Here is an 11,150-nt window from a genome sequence, read left to right as displayed (position 1 = left end):
GCCCGGCCGCGCCGCCCGCCCCTCTCCCGGGGCGAGAGGCGGGGGTGAGGCGCGCCGAAGCCCCGAGCTGAGGAGAAGGGTGGGGGCATGAGGGCGCTGGCGTGAGGAGCAGATTGGAGCCTTCCCACTTCCTCTCCAATCTCAGCCCCCGGGAGGAGGGGTGAGGCCCGCGAGGGGGCGAGGAGTTAAGGAGGACTTGACCATTGCGCTCGCTCGCTCGCTCTCCTTCTCCCTCCGCTCTGCTCTCCTCCCTCTCCGCCGGCCTCGGCTGCGGGCTGACGTCCAGGCCGGAAACCCGGGAAACCTGCGCTGAGGGTGTCCTGGAAGGCGCTCTGGCTGACAGCACAGTATTTCTGCGGGAGGCTTTAAAAAGCCCCCGTGGACCCTCGTTAGGATGTGTACGTTGTGGCTTTTCAAGAAACGCCAGGGCGTTATTTAAAAAAAAAAAAAAAAAAATTTGCAACTACTGATTGCAGTTATGATGTTTTCCAGGTTATTTAGTTTGGATGGGTGCGAACGTTTGTAGGATTAGATGGCCTGATTGGATTGGCACGTGTTTCCGTGGCTTAAGTCACGATTCCAGAGCCCAGCAGAAAAGTTTCAGTACTATTCCTCTGCCTCCTAATTGGGAAGTTGTAACTGCTGTCCCGATAGTTTTTTCAGTCTAAAGAGATTAAAAGTAAGACTGTCAGTTGTGACAGCTTTTGTGACCGCTCATGATTAGTAATCGCACCCAAATGGTCCTTAAAATGCGAATCCAGCATGTATTGGAAGGTATCCCAATATTTTTCAAAGTTAAGAATCTTAATTTTTGTTTATCATGGTTTGCTAATTTAAAAGCCAAGGTGGATTCTTTTCCTCCAAATGTGAATGAATTATGTATGTTTTGTAAAATAGCAAATGTATGTTAGGTTTAGAAAAGTAGCTCTGAGAATCACTGGTTCTATTTGGAAAGTCAAGGAAATCAGCCATAGGGATGAAGTAGAGACAGTTGACTTTGTAGTACATGTTGAAATGCCACCATAGTTTATATGTTACCGGGAAGCATAAAGGAATCCCAGGATGTTTGCAATCTCTTCCTCTATTTCTAAGAAAAAAATACACTCTAGTACCCTTTAAGAGGATAAGTGGATTTTTGTGTCAGGCTGCCTGGCTTCAAATTTAAGTAATGCTGTTCCAGGACAGCAAATCTGTTATAGGGCAGGGGGAGAGAGGCACCCCTGAAGCCCCAAACCTGCCTGCTCTAAGTGGGTTCTGCCATCTGCCGCATCAAGACAAAACATATAAAACTTTAGTGAAAAGGGACTTTAATATAGTGAATACACAATACGGAACACAAAGAATATAACTTCTGAATCAAGCACCTGAAGTGACCCATCCCCTCGTGGGTAAAAGTCAACCCAAAAGGGATTGGTCCAAAGCAAGGCCTGAAAGCTGCCACAAGACTACAGCACCTTCTGCCGGGACCCAAGGAAAAGGGTCAGGAATGGCCAGACAAATCTGGGAGGAAAAGAGCAAAATCAAAATCAATATAAACACTGCCATAGTCACCTCCCTACAGGTATCTCACCCACATCTGCCTTAACCAGTCCAGGGTCAGGAAACAAGCACGGTTTCTTCATCACGTGCTTGCTGCTCCATGTGGCTTCTTCAGGGTCACCTTCTTGTTCTCCATCCAGCTTCCTTCTCTCCTTTTTCTCTGCTCAGCTCCACCCTCCTTCTGGGTGGGGCAGGGAATCTGGAACTTCCCCTTTTCCTAGGGACCACTCTGTTACAATGTGACCTCCCCCCATTTTATTTAACTAATCTCACAGTTCCTTGGTTTCTTCATCTATAAAATGAGAATGATTTTGATGAAGGTGAAGAGTAGAATATTTGGAAAGAAGGATCCAAAAGACCAGAAACCTGGTTCGGGCAAGGTCAAATGCTAGAGGTGGGGTGGAAGTGATTAACATAGTTCCGCAAACCAGCTGTAGAAATGAAAAATCCTCAGGCGCCTGCTGCTATCAGACTGCTACAGAAAGTTTCAGAATGTGCAGACCAAAGGTTGGGCTATGGAGATGAGGGCTCAAGCAGAGCTTGCTGGTCCTTTAAATCAGCCCAGTCACACCCTCATCATAATCAGGTTAACAAAAGTTAACAGTGGACAAAGGAATGAGCCCCTCCCAAAGAAAGAAGACCATTTCAATGCAGTCTTTGCACTGGCAAGGGGGCAGCAGTCATCTTGCCCAGCTGTAGTACCTGGGAGCTTCTCTTCACCAACCTTCACCCTTTGCAAAGCAGAATAGGAATTTCCCCTCCCAAGGCAGCCCACCTGTGATGGTGCGGGCCTCTCTCTTTAGCAAACATGTCTCTGGGGGCAAATCTTTCTGCCTGCTTGTGTCTGCAAGTGTCCTTCACTCTGCTTTTCCTTTTCATAATAATCCTACCCTTTTGGATATAACTATACACCTCTACTCTTGAGGAAACTTGCACGTGCTGCTGAAAGGGGAGTTCTTCGAGGCATAACCCAAGAATCCCTCCTCTCTGACCTCAATATCTCTCCAACCTGACTTCCACTTCACAGCATTGTTGTGAGAATTAAATGTGTTAATTTAGATCAAACATAGAGAAAAACACTATCATTATAGTCTTCTTAGTAATAAACATTGACAGCTGTTAGATCGTTTACCTGTTTTCTAATTAATAGAATTTTTCCTTTGTTGATTTCTCTCCACAAATGGTTTTTAGTGTTCACATTTTCAATCCTCTTAAGGGTTCAAGTAGAATGTAAAACACCTATCAAAGCAAAATTCACTTTCATTCAGTGCAACACTAATTTTTTTAATGTCTTAAGATAATTCATGTGTCTGAATGGAAGAGGCATGCCTAAATCATTTGCTAAATCAAAGACTACAAGAAGTTTTAAGTCACAATTTATCTAGCTCTCACTGTCATAAACCTGAAAAAAAAAAAAGTCTTCTTTCTATTGTTAATATTCTTAAATCTGGATGATTCGTAAGTCAACTCTGACTCATACAGGAAGCCTTCCTAGGTAAAGTGGGTTGATTTAAGAAGTCTTTCCCATAATCGCTGTTTCTAGACATTATTTCTGTATCCTTTCCTTCACTCCCACACTCATTGGTCTAACCTAAAAAGAAAAAGTTGTATCCAAATGAAAGTGATAGCTAAAGGTAAAGCTGAACCAATAATGTAAAACCTGCTAATATATATTTATACCTTGGGATCATATGTCTGACATGTTGACTGACGGAGACTGAGCCTGGATTTCAGGGGTTATATAATATGCTTGTTCAGCACCTCATCACACCATCAGAATTTATGGCATGTACTGTGTAAAGGCATGTGCTACACTTTTATTGTCAGTCCAAGTGATAGTTGTTAAGTAAATAACAGCTTAGTGAGATAATAAATGCTCAAAAATAAAATACTGTCCAAGAATGCAGAAAGTACATTTAGTCTTCTACCCATAAACTCTTGAGCACTCCCTTTAATTGTATCAGTCCCTCATCCATTTCCTCCACAATCTGTGTCGTGTTTTTTTGTAGGAAGCTTTTGTAGGAAGAGTTGGGATATCGTTGCTAAAACCCAAAGCCCCATCCCTTACCCAGCAGGCAAGTTTGGGAGGCTTGAGTGGATAAAGGGAGTAGATGGAACTGCCATGGGAACCTGGATATCAAGCTGGTGATTCTCTATGCCAACTCAGAATCAGTCAGGACACACTCAAAAATAATCACCCTAACTAGTCAGTGATGCCTGGAGTATAAACAAACTTGAGCTCCTCACTCGGCAACCGCAGATCCCTCCTATTAAGCTGCTGCTCCTTTTAGCATTGTACTTCAAGTCTGCTTCTTCTGTTCTCAACTCTAGCTGGTTAATTCTTTCACCCCTGCACCCCTGGCCTACACCTAACTTCCCCCCAGTCAGTTATAAGTTTTTTTTTGATACCCACTTACCCTACCTAAATCTCCTCTTTAATGTTTTCTATTTCAAAAGTTTAGTTCACTCTATGCACTTTTTTAGTGTATTTTATAACCATTAGTGTGTTTGTTGTTTTATCTTTTCCCTTTCCATTCCATTAAGTCTTGTTTATTCTGTCTCTGAAATATATCTTACATCTACTGCTCCACCCTGGTCCAATCCTTCATCATGCTTTTACTAGACAGTTAGACTTCCTGCTTGCACACTTGCCTGCCAAAGTGAACTTGGCTTAAAAAAAATTATCTACCCAAAGGACACAAAAACGTTAAATCAAAAGGTCACCTGCACCCCTATGTTTATTGCAGCACAATTTACAATAGGTAAGTTATGGAAACGACCCAAAAATAGATGACTGGATCAAGAAGATATAGCATATATACACAGTGGAATATTATTCGGCAATGAAAATGATAAATTCGTGACATTTGTGGCAACATGGATGGAGCTGGAAGGGATCATGCTCAGTGAAATAAAACAGAAAGGGAAAAAATACTGAATGGTTTCACTTTTAGGAGGATTGTAGAGGATACAAATAAGAGATCAGGAAAAAATATATAATAAAGTAAAAATCAAAATCAACAGGCAATTAAATATCAGAGACATTCTACATGGCAGGAGGGAGGGAGGGGAGATGAGAATAGAACCAAAACAGGTTTGGGAATAGCATGAGGGTCTATGGTAATGTTATACAGGAGAATTGGTGGTGGGACTTTCTTCTTTTTTAAAGATTTATTTTTATTCACGCAAACAAGAATTGGGGTATAGACCAGAGGTGCAGGAGGTGAGAGGATTCACCAGAGACAGAGTGGAGAGCAGAACAGGCAGATGTTCTGAAATACACTGCTAAGGGGAGCAGTGTATACACTGCCACACCATGTGGCTCACCTTCCCGGCTGGGGTTTGAACTTATGCTGCAGTGAGTACAGATAGCTTCGCAGTGCTGCTCTTTAAGCTGTTGCACCACAGAGAGGGCCCTGATGGTGGAAATTTCACAGGGACTAAAACTGAGATGAGAAAGCACACATTGTACAACAGTGAATGATTCAAAATATAAATTTTATTTTTTATTTATGCATACAAGAACTGGAGTACAGGCCAGAGGCGTGGAGGGTGAGAGAATTCACCAGAGACAGAGTGGGGAGCCAAATAGTCAGACTGACTGAAATATACTGCTAAGGGGAGCAGTAGGCAAGACAGAAGACATCTGCTATGCCATGTGGATCACCTCCCTGGCCAGGGAACAAACTTATGCTGCAGTGGTTTGCGACAGCTTTGTAATGCTGAGACTTAACCACAATGGAGGCCCCTAACCTTGGCTTTTGAAAACATTTTTGTCGTGTGAATATAACGTACATATATAGAGGAGTATATAAACATATTTGTATTTGAATTTATTATAAAGCAAATACCATATAGCCACTATACAGGAGTGGAATATAGCCAGCCAAGTAGAAGCCCTTTCCCACTTCTTCCTACCATTAGTCCCTATCTCCCTTTCACAGATACCCGCTATGCTGACATGCCTTTCTTTCTAGTTTTATCGCTTTATTATGCATTGCTAAAAGTTTTCCCTGGTTTTTAACCTTCTGTAAATGAAGTCGTATTTACTCTGTTTGGCTTCTTTCATTCGGTATTCTGCATTTAATTAAGATTCATTCATTCTGCATGAGGCTGCAGTTTACTCATTTTTGTTGCTGTAAAATACCTTATTTGATGAATATGTGATATTTTATTTCTCCATCTTACTGCTGAATTTTTTAATATCTAATTTAGGGTATTGTGGATAAAACTGCTACAAACATTCTTCCACTGCATATGTACAAGTAGTTCTGCAGTGTATGCCTTACTTCCTCTTTCCATCCCTCCTTTCTTTTCTTCCTGCTTTTGATATGGATACCTACTAACTCCAACCTGTGTCAAGTGGAAAAGTTACTCCTCTTATTCACCCTTTCATCCTCCTTTTTCAAGTGTCTTGTTATTCTTGATCCTTCACATTTACATATACTTTTTTTTTTTTAAAGATTTGTTTATTTATTCGTACACAACAGGGATACAGGTCAGAGATGCAGAGGGTGAGAGGATTCAGCAGAGACAGAGAGGGGAGCAGAACTGGCAGATCAAGGAAGTACACTGCTGAGGGGAGCAGCGGGTGGGTCAGAGGAGGTCTGCCGTGCCAGCCATGTGGATCTCCTCTGGGGCAGGCGGGAATCGAACTCATAGGGAAGTGGTCTAAGCTTCTTTGTGCTGTGCTTTAACCAGCTGAGCCACCAGGGAGGGCCCCATATACTTTTTTTTTTTTAATAAAACAAGGCCCAGAGAAAAAGCTGTGGCTGTTTTGCCGGTATTGCAATGAATCTTTGGGCCAGTTTAAGAAAACTGGCATCTTTATAATAATCCGCCCTATAATCCTTGAAAACTTTATATACCTTCATTTATTTAGTCTTCAGTTTCTCTTAACTTTTACAGTTTTTGTAAAAGGAAGATCTTTTATAGTTTGTTGAATTCATTACCTGATGGGATTTTTTACCATTCCTGTAGATGGTATACATATACAATCTATAATTTTGTAAAGTTTTTATTTTGTTTATTTTTGTGTAGGAGAAATCGGATGTAGGCCAGGGATACCGGGATGAGAGAATAAACCAATGACAGAGTGGGGAGCACAACAGACAGATAACACTGAAATACACTGTTAAGGGGAACAGCTAGTAGAAAAAAAAAAAGGTCTGCTGCACCCAATGGGTTAGCTCCTTGGCTTGGGACTGAACTCAGATCATAGTGGTGATAGTACTGAGTCTTAACACCTAGGCCACCAGGAGTCCCCCAACTTTACTTTCTTAGATTCCATGTGTGTTTGCCTTTCTCAAACTTATCCCACAGAGTGCTGCCTGATAAAATGTTTAATTTCATTAGCAATCAAAGAAATACAATTTAAAATTATGAGTGACCATGTTTAACCTTTGAATTTGCAATTCATTTTAAATGATAGCACACAGTTTATTTTTATACTCAAAAGGAAAAAAGGTGATTTTCTTTTCTAAAATAGTTTATAATAACTACTTGACAAGAGATTGGGGAGATAGCTCTTGCCACTATACTAAAAAAAAATAGAATGTAAACTTGGAGAACTTTTCTATAAAACAATTTTAATAAATATCAAAAGCTTCAAAAAACGTAAGAACCCTTTCCTCTAGCTTTTGCACTTCCAGAAATGAATGCTAAGAAATTAAGATTGCATCAAAAATAAGACTTGGCACGGCAGGTCTCCTGTCCCACCTGCTGCTCCCCTCAGCAGTGGATTTCAGTAGATCCACCTATTCTGCTCCCCACTCTGTCTCTGGTGAATCCTCTCACCTCTGGCCTGCATTTTTATATGCAAAAATAAATAAATATTTTTCAAAGAAGAAAAAAAGCGTTCCCTTCCACTTTGTATATAATGGGGCTAAAAATGCAGCAGGAGGATCCATGGTGGCCTAGGGCTTACGTCTCAGGCTATCATCTCTCAGGCCTGCATTTGAGTCCCAGCCAAGGAACTAACAGACGAGAGGCCTGGCAGAGCAGACCTCCCCTGTTATCACCCTCCCCACTGTTCATATACTGGATATCATATATTGTTGGAGATCCCCACTGCTCATATACTGGATATCATATATTGTTGGAGAACTGCAACTTGAAACAACAATGAGAGACCTGACGAGCCCATTAGAATGACTAAAATCCAAAATGTTGCCAATATTGCTGTCGCAGCACTGTAACCAGGAACCCCCATAAGCCTCATCAGTTACCATTGTGAGCTGGTGATCATCTAGCTGGCTAGCTAGATACATGCATACATACACACAAATACACACAGATACACACATACACACTACATATTTGCCAAATGATGACAAGGATATGGGGAAATAAGAACTCTCACTCACTGTTTGTGGAAATGCAAAATGCTATAGCCACTTAAAAAGCAAACATAGTTTTAGACCTCCCTGTGGCACAGGGGTTAAAGTCTCAGTACTATCAAGTTACTACCAGCCACTGTGGCATGAATTTGATTGAAGGCCAGGGAGCTAACCCACATGGTGCAGCATCTTGCTTGCTGCTCCCCCTAGCAGTGTAATGAAGTAGATCTGCCTCTTCGGCTCCCCACTTTGTCTCTGGTGAAACCTCTCATGCCCCACACCCCTAGCCTAGACTCCAGTTCTTGTATGCATAAATAAATAAAAATAATTCTTAAAAAAAAAAAAAAAGCAAACACAGGCTTAGCATGCCAGCCAGCAAGCATGCTTGCTTGTATCCACACAAAAACCTGCACAGGGGTGTTTCTAACAGTTTTATACATAATTGCCAAAAAACAGGAAACAAGTCCAACAGGTGACTGGAAAAACAAACTGGTGCATGGCACAAGGGAATATTATTCAACACATAAAGGAAATGAGCTATCAAACCATGAACAGTCCCGCAGGGATGCATATGAAAGAAGCCTTTCTGAAAAGGCTACACACTTACAACTTCAACTCTTATGTTTTGGAAAAGTGGCAGGAAGGGAGGGAGCCATGAATAGGTGGAGCACGAATAGGTGGAGCATGGAAGATTTTTGGAGCAATGAAGACATTCTGTGTGAGACTGATAATCACACGTGGATACACGACTACCTATTTTCCAAAACTCATAAAACTCTACAAAGCACAAAGCTAAAACTATGTACTTTAGTTAATGATATCAATGTTAGTTCATCAGTAATAACGAAAGTACCACAAGAAAGCAATACGTTAGTTATAGTGGAAGCTGTGTGTATGTGGAGGAGGGGGTAGGGAGGTTTACAGATCTTTTTCTGTTAACCTGAAACTTATCTATAAATATTTAATTAAAAGCTTAAAATAGGTTTACATGTATTTACTAGTTTTTAAAAGGGTTGAATGCTGGTTTTAAAAAGGTTTTAATACTGGTTATATGTAATGTGGGTTCATTTGTTTTTAGAACAATTTCCAGGGAGGTAGAGGTTGTTTCTTTTATTTGTTTTTGTGTAGGAGAACTGAAATGTAGGTTAGAAGTGCAGGGGATGAGAGGATTCACCAGAGACAGTAGTAGATGGACTGAAATAACACTGCTGAGGGGAGCAGCAGGCAAGACAGGAGAGATCTGCTGACCCATGTGGGTCAGCTCCCTGGCTGGGGATCAAACTTAGGCCTTAGCAGTGATAGCTACTGCTGACACTTTATCCCTAGGCCAAAAATCCCTGTCCTTTCCATCTTTGTTCACTTCCTTGATTAACTCTTCCAGTCTTACTGTTTTCAACAATCATCCATAGGCTGATGACTCTCACCCTTAAATATCCAGACCATAGCCTCCCTGCACATTCATATAACAAACTCCCTACTTAACACCTCCAAGTGTTTGTGTAATGGGCTTCTTAAACTATATGTGTAGGGCCTCTTTGGTGGACCAGGGGTTAAAGTCTCAGTGCTATGCTATCAAGCTATTCCAGCCGCTGAAGCATGAGTTTGATCCTCAGCCAGGGAGCTGACCCACGTGGTGCAGCCGACCTCTCCTGTCCACCAGCTGCTTCCTTCAGCATTGTGTTTCAGAACATTTGTCTGCTCTGTCTCTGGTGAATCCTCTCGCCTCCATACCGCTGGCCTATACCCCAGTTCTTATATGCATCAGTAAATAAAAAGAAATCTTTAAAAAAAAAGATCCACCAAAATTATATGTACAAACAGCTCCTTATCTCCCTGCTCCAAACCTGATCCTCCCAGACTTCCTTCCCATCCCAATAGCTCAGGCCAAAAACCACAGTGTCATGGTGATTCTCTCTCACTCTATGTCTAAGTCAATCCTTTGCACCTGTCTTCAAAATGTATTCAGGCTCCACTGCTGTCCCACCTCTCTGTTTTTTAAAGTGAGGTATAACTGACATAAATATCAAATCACTTGCAGGTGTACAACATGATGATCCAATATCTATATATGTTACCAAATGATCACAGTGAGTTTAGTCAACATATGTCGCCACACATACTTATATGTCTTGCTAGGAGAACTCTTAAGATCTATTCTCTTGGTAACTTCCAAATATGCAACAGAGTATTAGGACGGTAATCCTGACCATTATGCCATTACATCCTGATGGATTATTTATTTTATAACTGAAAGGCTGTACCTTGCACCCCCCCCTTTTCACCTATTGGGTACCCACACCCCTCCTCTCATCTCTCACAACCAGCAGTCTGTCCTCTCTCTCTCTCTCTATGAACTTGATTTTTTTTTAAGATTCCACACCTAAGAGAATCACACAGTATTTGTCACTTACTTCACTTTTGCATAATACCCTCAAGATACACATATATTTTCCCAAATGGCAAGATATTATTCATTGTTATGGCTGAATAATATTTTATTCTATGTGTATAGAATATATGTAAAACCATTATCTTTCTTGGCTAAATCATTTAGAGAGCTCTTAAAAGCTGTCTTCTTGCTCTCTGTCAGTTACCTCTCTGATTTAATCTCCCATTGCTGCCTCCTTGTTCCAACCACACTGATCTTGCTTCTTGAAAATAATAAGCACAGAGTCTCCGTGGTGGTGCAGGGGTTGAAGTCTCAGCTATCAAACTATCACCAGCCACTGCACCATGAGTTCAATCTCCCAAGGAGCTAACCCCACATGGCGCAGCTGACCTCTCCTATCTCTCCCACTGTTCCCCTCAACAGTGTATTTCATTAGAACTAATTGTTCTGCTCCCTACTCTGTTTCTGGTGAATCCTTTCATTCCTCACCCCCCACACCTCTGGCCTACACCCCAGTTCTTGCATGCTAAACAGCAAAGTTCTGCCTCAAGGTATTTTAGACCTGTACCCTATAACTAGTATACCCTTCCCCAAAATATTCATATGACTTACTTGCTCACCAGGACTTTTCTGTAACATATCTTCCCCTATAGCCAGGAATTCTACAACTGGAGAATCATCTCCACTAACTTTGCAAAAAATCTTTTAAAAATCAAATATGCGTAGGGAAATAATATATTAAATCAACATCAGACAGTAATACCTTAGTGTTAAGCATTTACTATATTGCCTGTTACTAGATCAAAAATGGAAAACTGATAAATTTTTAAAAATTTTATAACAGTTTATTTTTACATCATTTTGTACTTTTTTTTTCTTTCTCA

This window comes from Condylura cristata, unplaced genomic scaffold, assembly GCF_000260355.1.
Source record: "Condylura cristata isolate star-nosed mole 26May11 unplaced genomic scaffold, ConCri1.0 scaffold00025, whole genome shotgun sequence".
Classification (NCBI taxonomy): domain Eukaryota; kingdom Metazoa; phylum Chordata; class Mammalia; order Eulipotyphla; family Talpidae; genus Condylura; species Condylura cristata.
This window is presented reverse-complemented; position numbering follows the sequence as displayed.